Raw genomic sequence first — 23,664 nt, 5'->3', positions numbered from 1 at the left:
AACTGTATCAGAGGAAGCTTTCAGCTCATTAAATATTTCTATTCACTCTATTTTCAAGGGGGATATATCAAGTTTTATTCATTTCAAAAGGGTGTATTTAACACCTCAAAGAGGAAACTCAAACACATTTTTCTCTGATGCAATTATTTCAGCCGAAACAAATAAAACAACCATAACGTAATTGTGTTTTATAGTAACAAAATCCTGCACTCTGTAGGCTACCCATTGCTTTTTTAAAAAATAAAAAAAATAAAAATGGTATTTGTTGGTTCCACATTTCTCCTTGACTGAGATCTAATTTACACTTTTTTTTTTAAATGGTTGTCTCTGTGAGGTAATTTTGCCACATTCATTTAGTGTGGTGATTTCATACTGAACAAATGCATCTTTGCTGTATTTTGGCCCTTTTTTGAACTCCATGTTTACAAAAATATGTGCATTGTCTCTTTCTCAAGTTGTGTTTTCTACTGATCAGTTTCACTTGTTGTGAGACTTTAGTATTGCATACAATGTTAGGTTAGGAAGAAAAGAGAGGGAAAGAGGGGGAAATGGTGAGTGCTTCTATTCTAGTTAGTGTTATGTGTAGGGTTTTCTGTCAGCGTCTCTTGTGTGGGTTCTCTTACTATTTGCTTGTTGTATTTCCTTGGGGGCGAGAGAGGTTGGGGGTGACCTAGGGTGTGGTTGGTTGTCTTTGGTTGGCTATAGTGAGATATGTTTTGTGTGTGTGAGCGGGGTATGTGTGTGTTTTTGGACCAGGTTAGCCATATTGACTCGTATGCTGTCGGCGGATTTTTGTTGTTGTGTTGTTGGGCTGTGTATGTGATAAAGGGGAACCATACCAGGGTGAAGACGTCTTCTCCTATGAGTTTTTGTAATAAGGCTGTTTCCCATACTATTTGATACCACTGGTCCATGCTTACTCCTGACCAGTCTCTCCTGTGTCTGGCTATGATGCTTCTGGCTGCTGAGAATAGGTGGGTTATGAAAAGTTGGGCTCTGATATCTTAAATACCAGCTCTTGCTGAGGGCACTTCCAGCAACAACCTATGGTGGGTCTTAAGAATATGGCACACTCCTAATTAACTGTGCCAGAATGCAATGCACCCACACCAAATAGTTTCTCCTTTTCCTGATCTGGATCCAAAATACTGAAATGAAATCTACATTGCTCCATGCAAATGAATATACAGCTGGACATATGTGAATCAGCTTTCTTCAAGGGGCCTTCAGCACACCTCCGCACACTATGGCAAAGCCAAGGATACACGCTATAATTTCCTGTCTTTCGCTAATCTGCACTAGGCCCTAATGTTATAATAATGTCATTTTTGTGTGGGTGTGATTGAATTATCCACAGCATTAAGAGGATCTGAGGGGTTACGAGAGCACATACTTCTCAGCACACACAATTACCAAGCAGTATTAAGTCCCATCCGTGCGCCTCCAGTTAGCAGAACTGGGAGACAGCGACGTCATGAGACAAAAGAGCACTTTACAGTTGGCATCCGGCCTGATCCGGCAAGCCCTGTCCATATAAAAGCTCCCAGGGAAGTAAGCGAAAGCCCTCTTCCACAAAGTCCACAGCATTATTGAAAGCAAGCGGCAAATCTTCAACATTCAAAGTGGAACATGTTGACAAGTTGGGTGGCTGCTTCTCTCTTATAGAGGGCCGTGCATGAATTGTAGTCACTCTGCAGACTTTAATGACAGGAAGAGATTGAAATGTGCCCTATTTCTGGGGAATGTGAAGAAGGCCCACTGAGCTTTGAAAAGCGCAGCCTGCCTGTTAGCAAAAATTCTTGCTGCAGAGAATTGCTGCAGGGAAAAAGGGGGCAAGCAAGAGAAAAATAAAAGAAACAGACCCCCAGCTGTGTTAAAGTAAGCCGGCACCACTTATCTGCCTTAGTTGACTGAGAGGCTTTCACTCACACAATCCATAAGGATCTAACTGAGGAAAAGGGTGGCCTTTATTTTCATTAGTCCAATGGTGTTGTGCTATCATGCAAAGTCGTATTTCAGAGCTATGGGAATGCATTTGGGTGAGCCCAAGGCTCACATGTTTCCCCATCTTCCCCCTCTGTGCAAGGTCACAAGATCGGAAGATCAGAAAATTTTACTTCCATAATATTTCCCATACATTGTGGCTACTTGTTTCCTCCAAACTAAGAATGGTGCTTAGGGTTAACTGTTGTTTAAGGAAACGATGCGGGATAATTAATGTAGAAGTTGGTTAGTCTCCCTAAATCACAGTTAAACTAACCACAGTTTCTTTGGCTTTGGACATTAAAAAGTACAGCAGAACCCCAGTTTTCGAACATAATCCGTTCCAGAAGACTGTTCATCTTCCAAAACGTTCAGAAACCGAGGCGCAAAGGGCTGTTGGCAAATTCAATTGAGAAAATTGAAAAACATGCAGCGGAAGCTATTAGACTTCTGATGCACGTTCGAAAACAGAAGCATTTACTTCCGGGTTTTCGGCGTTCGGGTTCCAAAACGTTCGTCAACAGAGACGTTCGAGAACCGAGGTTCCACTGTAACTGGTTATTTGAAAATGGAAGTAAAAGCTTCTAATCTCTTTCTCACAGTCATGTTGGAAGAGAGAAGGCAGAAGAAGAGTTCAGAGCTTTGGGCACATAATGCAAAACCTTAGTTTAGTATTATGTATGAACCAGATTAGCGAGTAGAAGGGATGGCCAAATTTGTCCATTTTGATTTCCCTCAGATTCTCATTATTCCAATCTTAAATTCAGTTCACATTTCTGTAGCAATATAACTTCTAGCACATTTGCAAAGCTAAATAGGGTCTGGTATGGTTTCAAATTGGATGGGGAACCAACTTCATGTTGAGATTTCCTGCATTGCAGGAGGTCGGAACTACACGACCCTTGGGATCGGTATTGATGCCGGTTCCTTCAGTTTGCAATTTAAAAGAACAAAAGTTCTCAGAAAAATTCATTAGCATTTTAAAGTGAATTTCTCGTAATAGACTTTTTTTTTTTGCAATTTTGCCTAATATACACATTCTTACAAAGCAATTTTTGCTAATACTTTACCCCATTTTTTGTAGGCATGATTTGGCTGGAGAACTGTGCTGCAACATTTTGGAGAAGTGCAATTTTTGGGAGTTTTGGTTTGCTTGCTGCTTCGGAAATTGCAAAATATGTAGGTTCGCCTCTAAATGCAACATGACTCCCTCCCCCATCACTGGCGAAGAGCTACATACATGGGTTTCCAATGGGCCCAGATGCCTAACATGCTACTCAATGTCTGGTGCAAATGTAACTCCTCACTTGCTGGCAGGCATCAGAATAATCTATAGATAGGCCAATATATTGAAGCTATCACACAAGTAATCACTTAGACATGCAATCAACCAACGTTTTGGATCAAGTCCCACAAGCATGGTGACCTGGAAACCACCAGAAATATGCCACACTGCACTATACTCTAGCCCAACTTAGTACCTTTTTATACATAATGAATTTGGATACCATATGGGCTCAGCGATTAATTAACGGCTCAGGACTGCAATACCTCAAGGACCGCCTCTTTCCATATGAACCTACCCAGACCCTGAGATCACCTTCTGAGGCCCTTCTTCATGTGCCTCCTCCTCAAGAGGTCCAGAGAGTGGCAACACGAGAACAGGGCCTTCTCTGCAGTGGCTCCCCGTCTGTGGAATGCTCTCCCTAGTGAAGTTCGCCTGGCACCTTCATTACACACCTTTAGACGCCAGGTAAAAACATTCCTTTTTAACCAGGCCTTTGTTATTTTATATCTTTATTTTATTCTGTGAACTGCCCTGAGACACCCGGGTAGAGGGCGGTATATAAATTCTCATAATAATAATAATTGTCAGGGAACTGCCATCAGCTCAGAGGCGAGAGGTGGAAGGGCAGTTGTGTTATAGGGAGCCTCCGAAAATCTTGCGAAGCAGTTTCTCCTCTGGCGAGGAGGGAAGCCCCGCCTCCAGTGGAGAGGAAGTGGTGGGAGCAGGGAATGCTTGGAAGAGCCTCAACACTGAGCCTGAGCAAACCGGAGGGGAGGGAAGTACCCCTTTGCCAGCGCCCATTCTGCGCAGTAGGTTTAGGCGAAGGGAAGGGAGGAGAAGGTTGGGGGTCACGTGACTGTTATGCTGGAGGATTCTGCTAGCAAGTGAGCCAGACATGAACTTGAGACGCTCTTCACTGTAAATAGTTTGCGCAGATAATAAAGCCTGGAAAAGACAGGTCGGAGTCTCGCCTGTTTGCTTTCGAGCAACCACACCAGTACCTGACTAATAATAATAATAGTAATAGTAATATCAATATCCAAAATATAAGTTTTTGGGTGTGTGTTTAATACGAGGGGTCCTAAAAGAGCCTGTTGCCAGATTTAGGGCACTGGGTAGTATCCTACTTCCACGTGCTGGAGTTCCACTTACAGTGGATATATTTGCAACTACATCACCCACCCACTGGTGTCACCAATATGGAACTTGGTCCTGTGAAAAGGCATCAACGTATGTTCACATCCTCCCAGGCCCCCTTGCATTGAGCCAGTCCGATTCTGAATGGCTGCCATTCAGCAGAAGAATGCAAGCCCAGGAGCCAAACAGGGGTCTTTGTTCAAAAGTGGAATGGGCATGCAGCTGCAATAACTGGAAGAATTAACAGCCAGTGGTTTGTTCTTTTTTTAAGGTGTTGCTAGAGCAGCATAAAAAGGCTAGGGACCTCCACATAATTAAGAAACCCCCCTCCCCGCCTTGTGTAAAGTGTAATAAAGATGACAGCAACAGACCAAACAATTTCAGGAGAGCTATAAAATATTTATTAGGCCACCTTCCCCTTGTTACACAGTACAAGGCCATTGTTTTCAGCTTACTGGAGATGGCAAAAGAGAAATCATGCAATAAAATAAAATATTTGTTTCAGTGCCGGCAATATTTAATAGCCGCATCGTTACAGCCTGCCCTTTTCTTCACCAGTGAGAATTACCACCACATCTTAAAGAGACCCTTTGTACAATGAGTGAGCAACAGAATTATCCTCTGTGTCCCTGGGTTGTTTTTGTTGTTTTTCCTTTCTATTAATTGCTCTAGTAGCTCAGTGCTATCTATATTCTCTGTTAGAAAGTACTGTGCCTGTGTGATTGTATAAAGAAGCAAAACTGAAAGGTGTTTTCATAATCCCCCCCCCTCCCAACTCTCCATTTTCATTAGCATTGTTTCCTAACTGTTAGGCTAAAGCCTGTGGACATACACAAACACAACACCAACAAACACCATTCAGTGAAGCTGTGATCTGCACATGTGCAATGACTGTCTCAGATGTACACCTCAGCTTAACTGCAATCTTAAGTTTTCAAACTAGATGGAAGGTGCAAGTGCTCTGCGAGTGCAGCTTTCTCCCGAATGAATTGCAGAGTGTTTGACGACTGGGACATTCACAGGGAAACCAAAATGCTTGTTTACAAAGCTATTGTACTACCAACCTTACTGCACGCTTGGGAAACGTGGACCGCTTATGAACACCATCTCCAACTCCTCAAAAGATTCCATCAACGGTGTCTCCGAAAAAATTTACACATCACTTGGGAAGACAAGCAAACTAAAGCCAGTGTACTGAAGAAGCAAAGATCACCAGTGTTGAAGCAATGATTGTTCAACATCAACTTTGTTGGACTGGTCATGTTGTGAGGATGCCTGACTATCATCTTCCAAAGGAACTACTCCATTCCAAACTTAAAAATGGAAAGCCTAATGCTGGTAGTCAACAAAAGAGGTTTAAAGACTCTCTCAAGGCAAATCTAAAAAAAAAAAAAGTAGTATAAACATCGACAACTGGGAAACACTGGCCTGCGAGAGCTCCAATTGGAGAACAGCCTTTACAAAGGTGTCTTGGGCTTTGAAGATGCTTGAGCTCAGGACTAAAGGGAGAAACGTGCTTGGCAAACCCTCACCATGATCAACTCCCACCCGGAAACCTATGTGCCCACTGTGGAACGACATGTGGATCCAGAATTGGCCTCTGCAGTGACTTACGGACTCACTGTTAAAACCGTGTTCATGGTAGACAATCTTACTTAGCTACGAGTGATCGCCAAAGAAGAAAGAAGGTTTGAGGGACAGCATTATCATCAGGGAGTATTTCTCAGGAAACTGTAGAATACATATGGATTGTGGCTAAGGTGTACCCACGATGGAAGTGGGAGTGCACTGGAGCGAGAGTAAACATGGAACATGTGCACAGTGCTCATTGCTAAAGCAGGGAAGAACCTTCCGTGCCAACAAATACCTCTTAAGGAGCATTATAGCTGCCTGCTTTCCAAATATAAATCATACATAAATGCTTCTCAGTCAAATAATTCCAGGAAGTTACCAAATACCTGGAATAAACATTGCTGCGTGTTGCATGGGGCAAAGCTCTTGTTGCTGCTTGTTCAAAATGGCTGGGGGAGAATCTAGCTATTTGGAGTACAATGGCATTTTTGTTTTGTGTACTGATAGCATGGCACTATACTGAAGGCATCAACCCCTTATTCTGTTTCCCCTTGTTAAAAGGGAGGCCATATGCTTAAACTCTGTGTGCTAGCAGAAACCGATGCTCAGAATGTTTGGTTTTTCTGACGTTTCATTATAAATATTATTACTAGTCACGTTATGGCATTAAGATAACATTTCTGAAGAACTGCTCCACATCATTTCTGCAGAGAGCAGGGAATAAAGATCACTTTCTACTCTGTGACCACCATGGAAATCAAAGGCGAATGCCACATTCTTCTCCACATTAGTAAATATTGATTGGAATTAGGTCCATGTGTCAAGATGACAAGGGTTCATTTTATTTTATTTTTTTAAGTTGGTTAGGAAGCACAGCTGAAAATCTAGCACAGACCTCATGTTTGTCTCTTGTTCCTGCAAGTGCATTTCATACCAGAAAAGTGCTATAGGCCTAGATTCAACTAGCCCAGCAGGCTAGCAAAAACCAGTGCGAGGGGTGCTGCTAGTGCAACAGGGCTTTTCTTTGTCTCCTCCCTCCCTCCCTCTCTTGCACTCTCTGTATCTCCCCAAATCCACTCTGGAGGTCTACTCCCAGCACAGTACACAAGGAGAGGGGAAGAGGAAATGTTCCACCTGGCAAGAAGAACTTACAGAATAATCAAAAGAGCACACACTTAATCCCTCCCACGGCTCCCTAGTCTGGAACGTGTAGACTGTCATATCTGGGGGATGCTAGCCAATCACAAAGGGCATTATTCCGCTCCACTCTAGAAATGGCCAAGCAGGTCCACTGAGAACATATGACATGATAGCATGAAGTAAAGTGCTCCTTGGGGAATTATACGTGAGTGGTACCGAGAGATTCGTAAAGTGTGAATTGTAGGTAGGGGCTTTCCAAGCCTCTCCCTCCTGTATGGGAGCAGTGTCCGAGCGGAAATCAATCCAACGTCTGGGAAAATCCGGATATATGGCAGCCCAGATTGGAAGTGCCGCTTTCCCATAATAATAGCTCAAACTAGCAAAACTAAAGAAAGCTCAATAAGTCCCCCCCCAAAAAAAAAAACCTCAACAACCCTAGAAATGTTACTTGTTATACTGATTTGTTAAAAGCAAATGGGCATGGAATTCATCGAATCCTAAATCCTAGTTTTAAAACAAATACAGTCGTACTTTGGTTTTCGAACAGCTTAGTCCTCGAACATTTTGGCTAGCGAACGCTGCAAACCCGAAGTGAGTGTCCTGGTTTGCGAACTATTTTTTGGAAGCCGAATGTCCGAAGGGGTTTCCGCGGCTTCCGATTGGCTGCAGGAGCTTCCTGCAGCAAATCAGAAGCCGCGGTTTGGTTTCCGAACATTTTGGAAGTCGAACGGACTTCCAGAACAGATTCTGTTCGACTTCCAAGATACAACTGTATACATAACAAAACTACATGTAAGATTGCAAGTTAAAGGTACATGTCTGGGTAGGTTTGCCTACATAAGATTTTCAGCAGGTGCTGAAAACAAGACAGCCACAGAGAATAGCAATGAGCAGGGGAAATTGGTGGATGAAAGGGCCAATGCCAAACATTTGGAGATGGGGAGACGTTGGAAGAGGCTAGGCTCAGTCGTGACAGCGAGTGAGCTTGCTATGGAAAAAAATTCTTCCTTTCTTTTTCTTCAGACCTAGTTTTTTTTTGTTTTTGTTTTGAGGATAAATGGATGTGCCAGGAGCATGTCTGCTATTTTCCAGGAGCTGATTCCTCACCCTGCTCTCATAGACATATTGGACCCAGTTTTTAAATTTATAGATCGCAGAAGGTGGAGGGTGTCTTCTAAAAGGGTAGTCTAAAAAAACCAAAACTTAGTAAACTGAAAAGGTGGGTCAACATTAGCTCACCCATTCTCACAGTAGAGAAACTTGTGTGTGTGCGTGCGCACGCACGCATGTGTATGGGGTATATGGATTTTCAGACTCTCTCAAGAATCTAGCATTCAAAGAAGTAGACAGGCCATCCCCCCTCCCCCTCAAATCTTCCCCTGCGTCATCTGCCTGCATTGCATGACTTTCCAAGAAGAGAAGAGGTGGGGAGGATTGCTGAACTCCAGAACACTCAAAAGCACCCAACTTCACTTAACAGTTTGAATCCTCTGCTTATGCTGACCGGCAGAGAGACAACAAGCTACGAAGTTTCATGTTTCATCCTGGAAAGGGGTATAAGAGCAAGCAACCGGGACTCCAGATGGAGACATATGCAGCTGCTATTTGTTCTTTGGCCTGGGTAGGCCATGGGTGCTTTCAGATTCTCAAACATTTACATTAATAATAAGCAAACAGCTCAGGGCCTAATGGACGTATCCAGCAGTGCTGCTACGGTTGATTGGCCAGATGCAGAAAACAGGCTGGGGGAGAGCAGAAATGAAGAGGATAATGAAAGAATAGGAACCACCAGTGTCTCTAAGAGGTCAGAAGACACTCATTAAATGTGCTTGCCTTCCTGGTTCCTTGATGTGGCTGTCCCTTAACCCCCTGATAAGCAAACGGCGAGTTGTTAAAAATTAACCAGTATTGCTTTAAAACAAAATAAAATCCCCCCCAACCCGATGCATTTCTGAACAGGAGAGCAACAAGTAGTGACCACTGATGTAACCCTAACCGATGGGTCTGCTTTTGTCTGGATAAATAGCCCTTTTTTTCCTCTTAGGAAATTCCAGGAGCTGGAATAAACGTTTATCAGGCAAATTAGGCAAATGCCGAGGTTCCAGGGGGAGAGCTTTGAGACAGGTCTTGCTTTCATGTGCACAGTTTATAAGCTGGCGCCTGCTTATGAGTCAGAGCTTGGTCTCCCACCCTGTACAGCATCCTTGCCCTTGCCCGAAGGTGAAAAGGCAGGCCATGCTTAGACCTTGCTATGGAAATACTCGGTCACCCTATTCGGGGCCAGGCAGGAATTTTCTCTCCACTGAAACTGAGCTTGTCTAGCTCATAGTAATTGTCACAACTTGTAGATAGACAAGTCAGGGTGGAGAGTGGGGGTTGGGAGCCTTCCCCCCCACCCCCATAAAATGAAGTAGGGTGCCCCATTAAAGGGATCCAGGGGGAGGTGTTTCTGTCCAGATGGGGGCCAATGGGCCATAACACTCCCTTTGATGGCAATCCTGCATTTGATGTATGTCATAGGGAGATCCTTAAGCCAGGATCAACTCCGACAGTTCATCAATCAACAGTTGGGCTTGATGATACTGGATACACACCCAATGTCTACGCCAAAACCTACCGACATCTGTAATCAAGAAAGTTGTGGCCTGTTTAATCCCAAGATATGCACCCTGTGTTTGTTGTCTCTCTCTCTGGTCCGTAGCAGCTCAGGGCTCACTGTGCCTCTGCCAGCAACCAGCTGTGTGCACTTCTACATTATGATTATTTCTTCCTATCCAGTTCAATCAATCACTTCCATCAAACTAGAAGAGGTGCCTAATTCTTGAGAAGTCCTCTTATCTGTTCTCTGATTATGTGCCCTTAATTTTCAGCTCACCTGTGCACATAGGAAAGGTCTTGTGAGGCCAGATACCAGCAGAAGAAAGAGATCCCCATACAGCAGATTAACCTTAAACTCTGGGATAAAAGGTCACAAAATGCTGGAAGCTTATTAGAAACATAGGAAGGTTCCTTATACTGAATCAGACCATTGGCCCATCTATCTCACTATTGTCTACACCAGCGTTTCCCAAACTTGGGGTCTCAGCTGTTTTTGGACTACAACTCCCATCATCCCTAGCTAGCAGGGCCAGCGGCAAGGGATGATGGAATTGTAGTACAAAAACAGCTGGAGACCCAAGTTTGAGAAACGCTGGTGTAGACAATAGTGAGATAGATGGGACAATGGCTCTGCAAGGTTTCGGAGAGGGATCTTCCCCAACCTTAACATGAGATGACAAGGATTGAATTTGGGATTTTCTGCATGAAAAGCAGTGCTCAATCACTGTCCCATGGCGCTTCCCTGACTATTTCTCCATAATGGACTATTCCTCCATAATGAAACTCTGGCCAAGTCTCTGTCAGAGTTATAGATCTGTTGCCGCCGCCACCACCTTGAAAGCAGAGACCAGTGAGATCAGGGAACTCAATCCCATTTCCATCAAAGAAGACAAATAAAATATATTTTCAATTACAACAGGCAGTCTTTCAATCTTTACGAAGGATTTCTTCTAAAAATACTGAACTGAAACTAATCTCTCTGCATTGCTTTCCTATGTGCCTTTCTTTCGGAAGGTGCGAGAAGAAGGAAATGTGCACACGATCCATACACAGTATGTGCTTCAGTGTCGGGGCTGTTTCCGAAACAAAAGAGTTTAAAGAAGAAAAACAGTCACATTCCAGTGGGGGAAAAGGTGGCTAACTTTCTAGACAAGGACTTTTGCAGGTGTTCGGGTTTGAGCTTATTTTGTTCTTTCTCCTTATACGGCGCAGAGTTTCAAGTCCCAGAAGGGACTTCCTGCAATGCCTTAGGCCAGGCATAGCCAAACTTGGTCCTCCATCTGTTTTGGGACTACAACTCCCATCATCCCTAGCTAACAGGACTAGTGATCAGGGATGATGGGAAATGTAGTCCCAAAACAGCTGGAGGACCAATTTTGGCCATGCCTGCCTTAGGCACACGCTGATCCAGGGCTCTGTACTATTTGATGAAACAGAAAGGTATTGGGAAGACTGACTGATTGCCTGTTAAGGTTCATTTTGAAGCTTGTTTCCAGTTAAGTAGATTATTGCCGGAGGTAGGTGCGGTAGTGGGGGTGAACAGCAGGATGCCTGTTCATTTGAATGGCTCTGTATTATTTTGTCACAAAAGGCAACCCCGACGGACAAATACCAAGCATTGTTTTTACTTCTATGACATCTCGACCTGTAGAAACGTGCAAGGTATAAAAACAGACAAAGTGTAATGAATATCATGGGGAACTACCCTGTGGAATATCTTCCCTTGGAGGTTCAGACGGGCACTAACTTCTTCTTACCGGGGTGCCAACTGGAATAAAATATTATGGGGGCCCAGGTAATCCCCACCCCACATAATCACATGACACAGTCACACACACCATTGGAATGGCAATGCCTATCAGCTTCGGGGAGGGCAGCCCCCTCTAATTTTTTGTTGTGGGGGCCAAGAAGTTGACGCCTAGGAGATGCCTCTTGCAGTTGAAAAATACCTATTCGCCCAGATGTTTCCTGATCACTAATACTGAACATTTTATCTTTCCTTTCTACCTAGCTAGTGGAGGCTTACAACCTAATTAAAAGCACACTCTGCGACAAACCTGTTATTAAGAATTGCACAGACATCTAAAACCAGCAGCCAATCCGCAAGAAACTAAGCAAACCAAATCCTGGTCAAATATGATTTTTTTAAAAACAACAACTGGTGCCTAAAAACATACTAATAAGTGTTTCCTAATATACAGAAAAAAATAGAGAGGCTTCTGTACATGCGGAACTTTGTATATGCATCAGAGCCCCAATGATGTTTGAATTACACAGCCAACTATAAGAAAACATGATCCATACTTTGGTAATAAACTTGTGAGGGATACTTTGGTAATAAACTTGCGTGGCTTCCCCACTCCCCAATCGTTTAATGCCCTGTGATAAGTTAAGAATGAGCAACGTTAATGTTTCCAACTGAAAAACTGAAAATCGGGGGGGGGGGGGGGAATACATGAAACGCGGCCAAGAAATATCTAAGAAGTTTAAGGCTACATGCATTGTGCCATTCCAACCCACACACTTGCAGTGTGCCAATCATACAGTCGTGCCACTCTCTGCATTTTCTTAACATCCAATATTTCAGAATGAATACATTTATGCCAAGCTTTGACTATGCGCCATTTACTTCTGGCTCCCGTGAGCTCTCGCCACTGGTGTCTGAAGCAAGACTGCACACAATGTTAGCCACAATCCACACGTATCTTGTAGTTCCTCGAAAAACAGTGCTGTCTGGTGCATTTTCCCTCAAACCACCACCCGTCTGATTTGTAAACGCAAGCTGCAGTCAAGCTGAAGTGTGCACATTTGAGACAGTCATTGCACACAAGTGGATGACATGCATGTACAGACGAAAGCTTCACTGAATAGGAATTTGGTACAGTAAAACAAATCAGGTAACCTTCTCTGGTGTGTAAGGTAAAGGGACCCCTGACCATTAGGTCCAGTCATGACTGACTCTGGGGTTGTGGCGCTCATCTCGCTTTATTGGCCGAGGGAGCCGGCGTACAGCTTCCAGGTCATGTGACCAGCATGACTAAGCCGCTTCTGGCAAACCAGAGCAGCGCACGGAAACGCCGTTTACCTTCCCGCCGGAGTGGTACCTATTTATCTACTTGCACTTTGAGGTGCTTTTGAACTGCTAGGTTGGCAGGAGCAGGGACCGAGCAACGGGAGCTCACCCTGTCACGGGGATTCGAACCGCCAACCTTCTGATCAGCAAGTCCTAGGCTCTGTGGTTTAACCCACAGCGCCCCTCGTGTCCCTGTCTGGTGTGTACAGCAACATAAAAAACACCATGGAACACAACCACAAATGCGTACAACAGCATCTGTCTCTTCTGTCAATATAACCTGTTGTGCCAAATGTTGCCTCTGAGAACTGGCATGGTGGCAGAAAATGAGGCAAGCATGCATACCTAACAAAGTTGTTTCTCGTGAGGACCATTCAGGCAGTAGATTTGTTCCACACAGCAGAATAAGCAGGAAATGTACTCTACAAGGCAGGCCTCAAGTGCCAGGGGTGCTATTTTTCTAGAAAAAGAGGTGCAGGAACTCACCACAAATGCCTCCTTCATTCTCTCCCTCGCAATGGCGCCTACCTGAGAGATGCCGGAACCTACCTGAGGGGTGCCAGGACAGAGTTTGGCTGAAAAGAAGCCCTGGTCTGACTTCAGAAGCATGATAAAAGGGGTCCCACAGCCTTTGCTCTCTAAATAGCTAGCTTCATTAGACAACAATTGTCTCCACCTGCAGCAGAGCTTTGGGGAAAGGCTTGGTAACAGAGTGGATCATCACAGGTCCACTCCTGCTCATTTTAAAGGAACCGAAACCCAAGTTATAAAATAAGCAGCTAACTATGAGGAATCCAGAACAACAGAGGTCCAAAGGAATCCTGGAGAGTATTTCTGTTTGAAGAATTATTGTTAAGGGTTTTTAAAATGTGAAATACCATAAAAGCTAAGATGCTCATAGCCAGAGAATTCTAGATACTTTTAAAATACTTTGGCACTAGCTCTACGACTCTGCTCAAGGTTAAAATATTAGAGCTCTTTAATTCTGTTGTGGATTGCTGATCCAGGGCTGGCAACTTTCATCATCATCATCATCATCATCATCATCATCATTATTATTTCAACACGTTACTTCTAAATAAACACAGAAATGGTTCTTACAGATTCCCCCACAACTTCTAACAGTATTTTAATATGAGTAGGATTTTTTTTGCCAACCATGCTTTATATTAAGCTGTTATACGTCTGATGGCTTCACAAACTGGGTTATATAAAGACTTTTTCTGTGAGCTTTTTGCAGTCAACAGTGTAATAATCTGTTTGGGTAATAAGCATTTAATGTTGTTTTATTTAAAAGCATTTATATCCCACTTTTCCTTTTAAACTGTTCAAAGTAACTAATAAATAAATAAATAAATAGCAGACTACTAAAGCATTAAAATGTATCAAAACATTCTCGAGTTTACAAAAAAAAAATGCTTAAGACAGCATTGCAACCAGTTTTATTTTTTAAAAAAGCAAAACAAAACAGAGAAATAGCCCCCACACATAGTGTTTAAAAAACACAAGAAGTGCCCATCAACTTCCATGAGGGTGGAGCTATGCAAAGTGACGGCATAGTAAAGGATTCTCTAGCAACTAACATGGATAAAGTTATCAATGCAATTTTGTTGTCCTTGGAAAAGAATGCGGCTATGACTCAATGAACAAGCACATCTCTGATAATGGAATGTGGGAGTTTCTGAGTAAAGGAGGCACCAATGATAATCATGACAGCATGGATGCTAATAAACTTAGGGAGCCAAGTTTCTCCTTCAGACAACTTCATCTGACTACTACTCAGATTTCTCTGTCTTTATGTGCAGTTGTTTGTGTTTCTAAATTAAAGCTCTTTTACTTTGGTCCACACTTCACTGAAATTAGATCTGGTTGCTTGACACAGTATCTAATATAAGTAAGGGAAACAAACTGGGTGGTGACAAAAAAAAAAAAGAGAGAGAGATATTAAGACCAGTAATACTTCAATTTTGCCATGGTTGCAATCAAGTCATTTACTCTATAGCAGTCCTATCAGAGGTACTGAAACTATTTTGGTATAAATGGTCTGAAGATTGACATAATCAAATTCATTCAAATTTATGGTCAGAGGAAAATACTAGTTTAGAGGAATGACATTTAAAGTATGCAAAACTATTAAAACGTTTTTTTCAAATGCGGATGGTAGTAATAATATTTAATTTGAATTTATTTATATTACCAGATCTCTCACTTAAGAGTTGATTTCCAAAAAAGCCAACAGGGCTAAAATGGAATAACTGTTTAAAATGCTGTCTCAACAAATATAATCTTATGCTGGCCCTGAATCAAAGATGTTAGTTAAGATCACTTCTGATTTTGGACAAGTTTAGGTTTGAAGAGGAAAAGTAATCTGGAGAATTGTCATGCAGTTTATACTTCAGTGCTCCAAAGCTGGCCAGAACCACAGAATGTTAAGCATTCTTTAGCTCAGTAAACCAATTATATTAAAAAACAACAACAGTAATATGTATTAACGAGTGTGCACTAATCTCTTTTTAAGAAAGTTCCTCTGGATACAACCTACCATTTCCATGATTATATAATGGGAGAGATGGGAAACTTGCATCTTTCTAAAGGCTGTTGGACTACAGCTCCCATGATCCCTGGCCACTGTTGGAATTCTGCCTCGGTCAGAGGGATGTGCCAGTCTCCAGGCACCGGCTGAATTCCTTTTGACCTCCCTCCCGCGACTCCCGGCAGGAAAACAGATGAGGTCCGTATCGGCGATTTTTCCCAGACTGTGAGAAAAACACACCACTGCTTCTCCTCCTCCCTGCATATCCCCAGGGAGGGGAATCAGACTCAGACAGAAACGTGTTTACATGCTTTTATTCCTGTCTTTAGCAGCCATACAGATAAAGGTGTCTGCACTCTTCGAACAACCGAGAGAAACTCTTAACTCCACCCTTGTACATCCTGTACAGATCATATGACACACACTGAGCTCACATCCTGTGCTCAATACGGAGAATGGACTGCCCCTTTATTGCCATGGTAACAGTCACAAACATCCTGTCTGGCTTTCCAGCCTCCAGCAGCTAGCTTAGCTGCTGCTTCTTTCTTCTGCATTGCTTCTTTAGAGTAACAGCCACTGGTCCTGCTGGCTGGTCTGATGGTAGATGAAGTCCAACAACGTGTGGAAGGACACTGGTTTACCATCCCTGATACAGGGCTATATACACTTACAGAAAAAGGTATCTATGAAATCAGTACTTTATAAAGCTTTGCAAACACATAGATTAAACACTTTGAGATAGATGTGAATTTTTTTAAAAAGATTTGAAATGTTCTTGTGGCATATGGTAATATATGTACAACGAAAATGAAACTGTAGGTGAAATATGTATTTAAATATGTGTACATCTCTAAGGAGGGATGCGGGTGGCGCTGTGGATTAAACCACAGAGCCTAGGACTTGCTGATCAGAAGGTTGGCGGTTCGAATCCCCGCGACGGGGTGAGCTCCCGTTGCTCGGTCCCTGCTCCTGCCAACCTAGCAGTTTGAAAGCACGTCAAAGTGCAAGTAGATAAGTAGGTACCGCTCCGACGGGAAGGTAAATGGCGTTTCTGTGCACTGCTCTGGTTTGCCAGAAGCGGCTTAGTCATGCTGGCCACATGATGGCCAATAACGCGAGATGAGCGCCACAACCCCAGAGTCGGCCACGACTGGACCTAGGGGTCCCTTTACCTTTACATATCTGAGGAGGTGGACTGTAGTCAATGAAAGCTTATGCTATGATTAATTTCTTAGTCATTATGGTACCACAGGACCATGCTGCAACAAATTATTTTTTATTTTATTTTATTAGGTAGATAGATAGATAGATCACCTTTGTCACCTCCTCCTCCCCATTTCATCTTTACAACAACCCTGTGAGGTAGGTTAGGCTAGGATATGGTGAGTGGCCCAAGGTCACTCAGTGAGCTTCATTGTTGAGAGAGGATTCGAACCCTGCACTCCCAGGTGTTAGCCCAACATTCTAACAATTGTGCCACGCTGGCTACCCCCGCCAGAAGCAGGAAACGTAGATGCTTTTCTTCCACCGTAAAAGAGCCTACACATTTCTCAAGATCAAATGTAACGCAGCAAAGAAAAACCTTCCAGCAACATTTTTTCCCTTTTCCTTATTTACTTGGTTACCATTGAGTTCATGACGACTTGTTTTCTTGTACAGTAGTTCTATCTGCACTGCTTGACAGACTACTGTGACAAGGTTACCCTTAAATTGATAAAAGGTTTGATGGTGTCGATCCATTTGTCAAAAATGTCTGGCATTGTGCGTAATGGACTCTGCAGCGGGAGTGTCACTAGCATTCCAGCTGGCTATTTTCTATTCAGTGCGCTGCACACATCACACACAAAAAGGCACACCATCGAGATGCGGAAGTGTCAGGAGGCTTAGATAACAATGACACTTATCAAACATGAAAACCTACTTTCTTTCACTCTCCAGAACTACACACCAATTAAGGCCAATTAAAACTGTACTAAGTGCCATCCCATTCTTTGGAACCATATAAATAACGACCTTTATTAACAGCAGAGGCTTAGAAAAAAGGATTGTTGACAAAAAAACACAAAAAGCCTAGTTGAGAACTTTCCCCACATTCATTTAGAAAGGGTTCTCCAGCCTCATATCATTTCCCTTTATATTTGCTGGGCTTAATGATGGGGTTGTAATGCTCTCAAAGTCTGTATAACCTTCAGAGCATAATGGCGAAAAGAGGGATACTTGCTACCCACCCATAAGTTAGAGGGAGTGAATCTTGTGCCACAAAGCATACAAAACTCCAAGTGTCTATTTACCCTGTGAATATGCATTAAGGCTGTGGATAGCTCAGACGATAGAGAATGAGACTCTAAATCCCAAGGTCATGAGTTCGAGTCTCATGATGAGTGAAAGATTTCTGCATAGCAGGGTTGGACTAAATGACCCTGGTAGCCCCTTTCAACTATACAATTCTATGGTTTTATGCACACTTCCAAGGAACGCGGGTGGCACTGTGGGTTAAACTACAGAGCCTAAAGCTTGTCAATCAGAAGGTCGGCGGTTCGAATACCTGCAATGGAGTGAGCTCCTGTTGCTCGGTCCCAGCTCCAGCCAACCTAGCAGTTTGAAAGCAAATAGATAAATAGGTACTGCTCCGACAGGAAGGTAAACAGCGTTTCCGTGCGCTGCTCTGGTTTGCCAGAAGCAGCTTAGTCATGCTGGCCACATGACCCGGAAGTTGTACGCCGGCTCCCTCGGCCAATAAAGCGAGATGGGCACCGCAACCCCAGAGTTGTCCGCGACTGGACCTAATGGTCAGGGGTCCCTTTACCTTTACTTATGCACACTTCCTGGGAGCAAATCCCATTAAAGACTTAGTTCTGCATACACATTTGAATTATGGTGCTGGAGGAGACTCTTGAGAGTCCCATAGATTGCAAGAAGATCAAACCGATCCAGCCCTGAGTGCTCACTGGAAGGACAGATCCTGAAGCTGAGGCTCCAATACTTTGGCCACCTCATGAGAAGAGAAGACTCCCTGGAAAAGACCCTGATGTTGGGGAAGATTGAGAGCACAAGGAGACGGGGACGACAGAGGACGAGATGGTTGGACAGTGTCCTCGAAGCTACAAACATGAGTCTGACCAAACTGCGGGAGGCAGTGGAAGACAGGAGTGCCTGGCGTGCTCTGGTCCATGGGGTCACAAAGAGTCAGACACAACTAAACGACTAAAGAACAACAACACATTTATGACTGGATGGCACAGAAAGTGGCTGTCTTAGGGATTCTTATATTCCAGCATTGCACAGAGTTGGGCTAGTTGACCCCCAGGGTCTCTTCCAATTCTACAATTCTATGATTCCATAATTCTATAAGAACTTACAAGGGCCATAAAGTTTGCTGTGCCATATGTCCCATGCACTGCAAGCTACCCTAGACAATCACAACAGACCTGTGCTATTAGGCATTACCCTTGTGAGATATGGCTAAGGTAACGAGCAAATAAACGAAAAAATGTGGGGTGTTTTGGGGTGGGTTTTTTTTGAACGCTTGAATGTTAAAATGCCAGCTGGTATAAATTAGACTACCGCTAGTTGTGTTTTTACACCTGTTGTGGATTAGACCATGTAATCTTTTTCTGAAATTCTCTGCGACTGTCACAAGTGAAAAGACAAATGAAAGCATGGTGTTGGGGGCATATCAGAGAACTGCAGATCTGGGAGAGACCAAAGAATATTGTTTATATGCTGTAAGTTTATTGTATGATCCTCCACAGATCACCTCCCCAACTCCTAGGTCCATGAACTCTTGCTTACATAGTTTAGTCTGCCACAAAATGGGGCTAATCTGAAATGCAGTCCCACTGGCAAACCAGGGCGGTCATATTTCGGTGATTTGGAAGCATGGAGGCACGCAATATTCAGCAGTAAAACCTACTGAAACTCATTGCTCCAGCAGCCACCATTTCCCCTCAAAACTCCCCTCTCCAGACAAGGTATTCATAGAAAAAACAAGAATGGCTGCTGTTGGGCAAATGGAACTGTAAGGAGATTTGGGGAGTTTCCCACCCTGAAAAATCAGATGCCCCCAAAATGTGAAAGGGGAGAAATGATTTCACCCAAACCCCAGCCAAAGGTTGGCCAAACCTTTGGATGGTTGTAAGTTTGGAAGTGGAATGTCAAAGTGGCTACAGTATGGGGCAGGCCTGGACTTTGGTAATATGGCACTCTGAGCGAGAACAAAATTTGGCTCCCCTCCCCCTTCAAATGTTTCTTATTTTCACTAAAATTCATTTTGGTACACTTGCTTTTTTATGGATCTTCTAAGCAGGTACCCGTATAAATACAGGTGGCTATTATTGTTGTTGTTGTTGTTGTTGTTGTTTTGTGCCCCTTAGACTCAGCACCCTGTTTGGGGGAACGGTCCACACAACCCTAAATCCGGCACTGTATTGTATTAACTACAGGAACACCCAGATTTGAATACCACACTCAGCCATGAAGCTCACTGGGTAATGCTGAGCCAGTTACTTTCTCTCAGCTTCATGTACCCCGGAAGGAAGGAGGGTAAAATTAGGGGAAGGGAGAATTGTGTACATTAGTCTAGAGCAGGGGTCAGCAAACTTTTTCAGCAGGGAGCCGGTCCACTGTCCCTCAGACCTTGTGGGGGACCAGACTATATTTTTTTTTTGGGGGGGTGAACAAATTCCTATGCCCCACAAATAATCCAGAGATGCATTTTAAATAAAAGCACACATTCTACTCATGTAAAAAACAGCAGATAGGCCCCACAAATAACCCAGAGATGCTTTTTAAATAAAAGGACACATTTGACATGTAAAAACACGCTGATTCCCGGACCGTCCGTGGGTCAGATTGAGAAGGCGAATGGGCCACATCCGGCCCCCCGGGCCTTAGGCTGCCTTCCCCTGGTCTAGAGCTACTTGGAGCAAAGGGAGGATATAAATGTAATATGCAATCAAAGATTTTTCAATCATTTCATTCTTTTTTAAAATTGATTTTCGAAGTACAGGCATGTATTAGATACTTTGGATACCCAAGTTCTTGTGCATATTTTTTTTTTTACATGAAGATGAATAGCAGGAATCTGCAAGCAGTCTCCCTTCTCCCCTAAAAACTTTCAGGTAATTATATTTTAGTGGATATATCTGGGGTTTTAAGACCTGTGAATCTGTGGTGCTACTGCGAGCTTTGTTTTATGGCCACTGGTTTCATGCTGTATTAGATTTCATGCTTTTATTTTTTAATACAACTGCTTTTAACTTTCATTATAAGCTGTCCAGAGACTTACTGGGTGGCATGTAAACAGTGACAGTAAAATAAAGCAAATATGTAAGCAGATTAGACATTTTAATGGCTAACTGGCATCTTTGGCCATTCTGCTCTATACATTCGATCAGCAACCTATTTTCAGCCTATTCAAGCAGCAACCTATTTTGTATTCAGGTAAGAAATAAAACCATCAAGTTTTATTGGCCAGGCTCTACTTATTCTTCTGTTCTTAACAAGATGGCAACCTGCCTATCAAATTTATAAATATGAAGAAAACATGCAAGCAGACGTCTCCATTCAGAATGAAGCAAGGCCCCTGTGGTGGAGATTAGGTGGCTGGATTTGCAGAAAAGTTTGCTGAGCATTTAGGAAATGTGGGACATTTAAGTGAGAGGACCCTGCAAGGTGAACGACGTGGCAGGGCTTTGCTGCAGAGAAAGCCAACCCCTTCAAGCTTCCTTATACAAAGGCCATGGGTGCATACTCCTTCCAGAGGCAGATTTAAGGGAGCGTGGCCAGTTCGCCAGAATAGAATTGCACAGTTGGAAGGGACTCTGAGGGTCATCTAAGTTCAACCCCTACAACTCAGGAATCTCAACTAAAGCATTCAAGACAGATGGCCATATAAGGTTGCCATATTTTGAAAAGCAAAAAAAGAAGACACTTTTCCCGACTTCTACTTTTATCTATGGATCGCTATGACGACTATCCATGAAAAAGAGGATGTGTCCTGGAAAAAGAGAACATATGGCAACCCTACATCCAATCTCTGCTTAAAAGTCTCCAAGCAAGAGAGGCCACCACTTCCATTGTCAAACAGCTCTTGCTGTCAGAAAATTCTTCCTGCTGTTAAGCCAGGATTTCCTTTCATGTAACTCGAATCCATTGGCCTCTGGAGCAGAAGAAAACAAGCTTGCTCCATTTCCCATGTGACAGCCCTTTAGATAGCTGAAGACTGCTGTCATATCTCCTCCAGTCTGCTCTTTCCCAAGCTAAACAAATCCAATTCCTTCAACCATTCCTCCCAAGGCTTGATTTCCTTATTCTTTGTCATTTGGTTGTCCTCCTCTCCAAGCATCCCAGCTTGTCAATATCGTTCTTAAATTGTGGTGCCCAGAACCGGACACAGTACAATGCTTTAAATATGTCTTTATTCTATGTTAAATTGCACTGTTTTGTCATTTTGTTATATATATATATATATATATATATATATATATATATATATATGGTGTCTTGGCTCAAAGCGGCTAACATTCTCCTTTCCCTTCCTCCCCCACAACAAACACTCTGTGAGGTGAGAGAGGCCGAGAGACTTCAGAGAAGTGTGACTGGCCCAAGGTCACCCAGCGGCTGCATGTGGAGGAGTGGAGACACAAACCCCGTTCACCAGATTACGAGTCTACCACTCTTAACCACTACACCACACTGGCTAAGTTTCATTTCCCCTACCAAGCTGCTCCAACCCAACCATCTGCTCAAAGTTCTTGCTAAATGTTCTTGCTACACTGTTCAGTGTCGGCTTCAAGCCAAAAGCAGCATACAAACTCAAATAACTTTATTTGAAGTTCAAAAGGATGCAACATGAATAGGAACAAAACAACAAGCACAGACAACAAAGCATGTCTATAGATCCCTGCTAGCTGCAGACTCACAGCTTTAGACCCAACAATCAGGAAGTGATCTTTGAAAAATTCAGCAATGCTTCCTTACTGAATGGTTCCATACATCACACACCCTTTGCTCCAGCTATGGAAGCTCCTCCTATGGCTCTAGATACTAGGACACCTCTGGATAGCGGAAATACAACAGAGAAGAACTGTGGTTGCATCCCTTCCGTGTTGCTTTCCCAGTGTCACTTCACTTGCTAAGTCACTGCTGGAATCAGTGTCTTTCCCCACAGTCATTATTAAGGCATTTCCACCAATAGAGAGGCTTCTGCCCATTTCCTCTCTTAGCCAATCAAAATATTCACTACCAGCAAGCTCCCACTGCTGCCTCCAGCATCTCTCTCCCACCACCGAAATGGCTGTCAGGCCCAAAAGGAGGCAGAAATCCAAACAACAGAAGATCAATGTAAAGGAGGGGCTAACACAAATGTGAACTTTGGGGAAATGCTGCAGAGCCAAGGCAGAATTGTGCGCTGTTGACAGAAAGAGGGGCCGCTCGAGAGCTATAATTGAGTGATTATGGCCTTCTGTTTAAAATATAAAAGTTGACATGGGCTAGGGAACTAAAGCAGACCTACTGAGATTAATGAGCATGACTAAGTTAGGTCCATTAACTTCAACAAGTCTACTCTTGAGTAAAATGCAGTTGCGCACCACCCAGTGCAATTATGGTATAACCAGGAGTGAGGCACATACATTAGTCCATCACAAGACTTCAATGCTTAAAGGTAAAGGTATCCCTGACCATTACGTCCAGTTGCGGACGACTCTGGGGTTGCAGCGCTCATCTCGCTTTAAAGGCTGAGGGAGCTGGCGTTTGTCCGTAGACATCTTCCGGGTCATGTGGCCAGCATGACCAAGCTGCTTCTGGCGAACCAAAGAAGCACACGGAAACACCGTTTATCTTCCCGCCAGAGCGGTACCTATTTATCTGCTTGCACTTTGATGTGCTTTTGAACTGCTAGGTTGGCAGGAGCAGGGACCGAGCAACGGGAGCTCACCCCGTCACGGGGATTTGAACCGCCGACCTTCTGATTGGCAAGCCCTACTCCCCATTCAGAGGATGTGGGTGGCACTGTGGTCTAAACCACTGAGCCTCTTGGGCTTGCTGATCAGAAGGTCAGCAGTTCAAATCCCCACAACGGAGTGAGCTCCCATTGCTCTGGCCCAGCTCTTGCCAACCTAGCAGTTCGAAAGCATGCCAGTGCAAGCAAATAAATAGGTACCACTGTAGTGGGAAGGTAAACAGTGTTTCCATGCGCTCTGGTTTCCGTCATGGTGTCCCGTTGCACCAGAAGCAGTTTAGTCATGCTGGCCACATGACCCTAAAAGCTGTCTGGGGACAAACACCAGCCCCCTCAGCCTGAAAGCGAGATGAGCGCCACAACCCCATAGTCATCTT

General features: G+C 43.6%; 1 protein-coding gene and 1 long non-coding RNA gene across 10 annotated transcripts in view; one reads left to right on the top strand and one right to left on the bottom strand.

Moving 5' to 3' along the window:
* The window catches only part of RBMS3 (RNA binding motif single stranded interacting protein 3), a gene marked incomplete at its 3' end in the record, with an annotated part of 775,525 nt that overhangs the window by 347,941 nt on the left and 403,920 nt on the right, over positions 1–23,664 (bottom strand). The window lies entirely within an intron of this gene.
* LOC307199594 overlaps positions 1–23,664 on the top strand; it is a 660,078-nt gene that overhangs the window by 327,978 nt on the left and 308,436 nt on the right. Inside the window, exon 2 of the long non-coding RNA XR_013832093.1 lies at positions 4,066–4,111. This is a non-coding gene — a long non-coding RNA (uncharacterized lncRNA). The remainder of the gene's footprint in view (positions 1–4,065; positions 4,112–23,664) is intronic.

The sequence above is a fragment of the Podarcis cretensis genome (genome assembly GCF_951804945.1).
Source record: "Podarcis cretensis genome assembly, chromosome: 12".
Taxonomy (NCBI): domain Eukaryota; kingdom Metazoa; phylum Chordata; class Lepidosauria; order Squamata; family Lacertidae; genus Podarcis; species Podarcis cretensis.
Note: the sequence above shows the minus strand (reverse complement) of the source record. Positions and strands in the feature narration are given on the sequence as shown.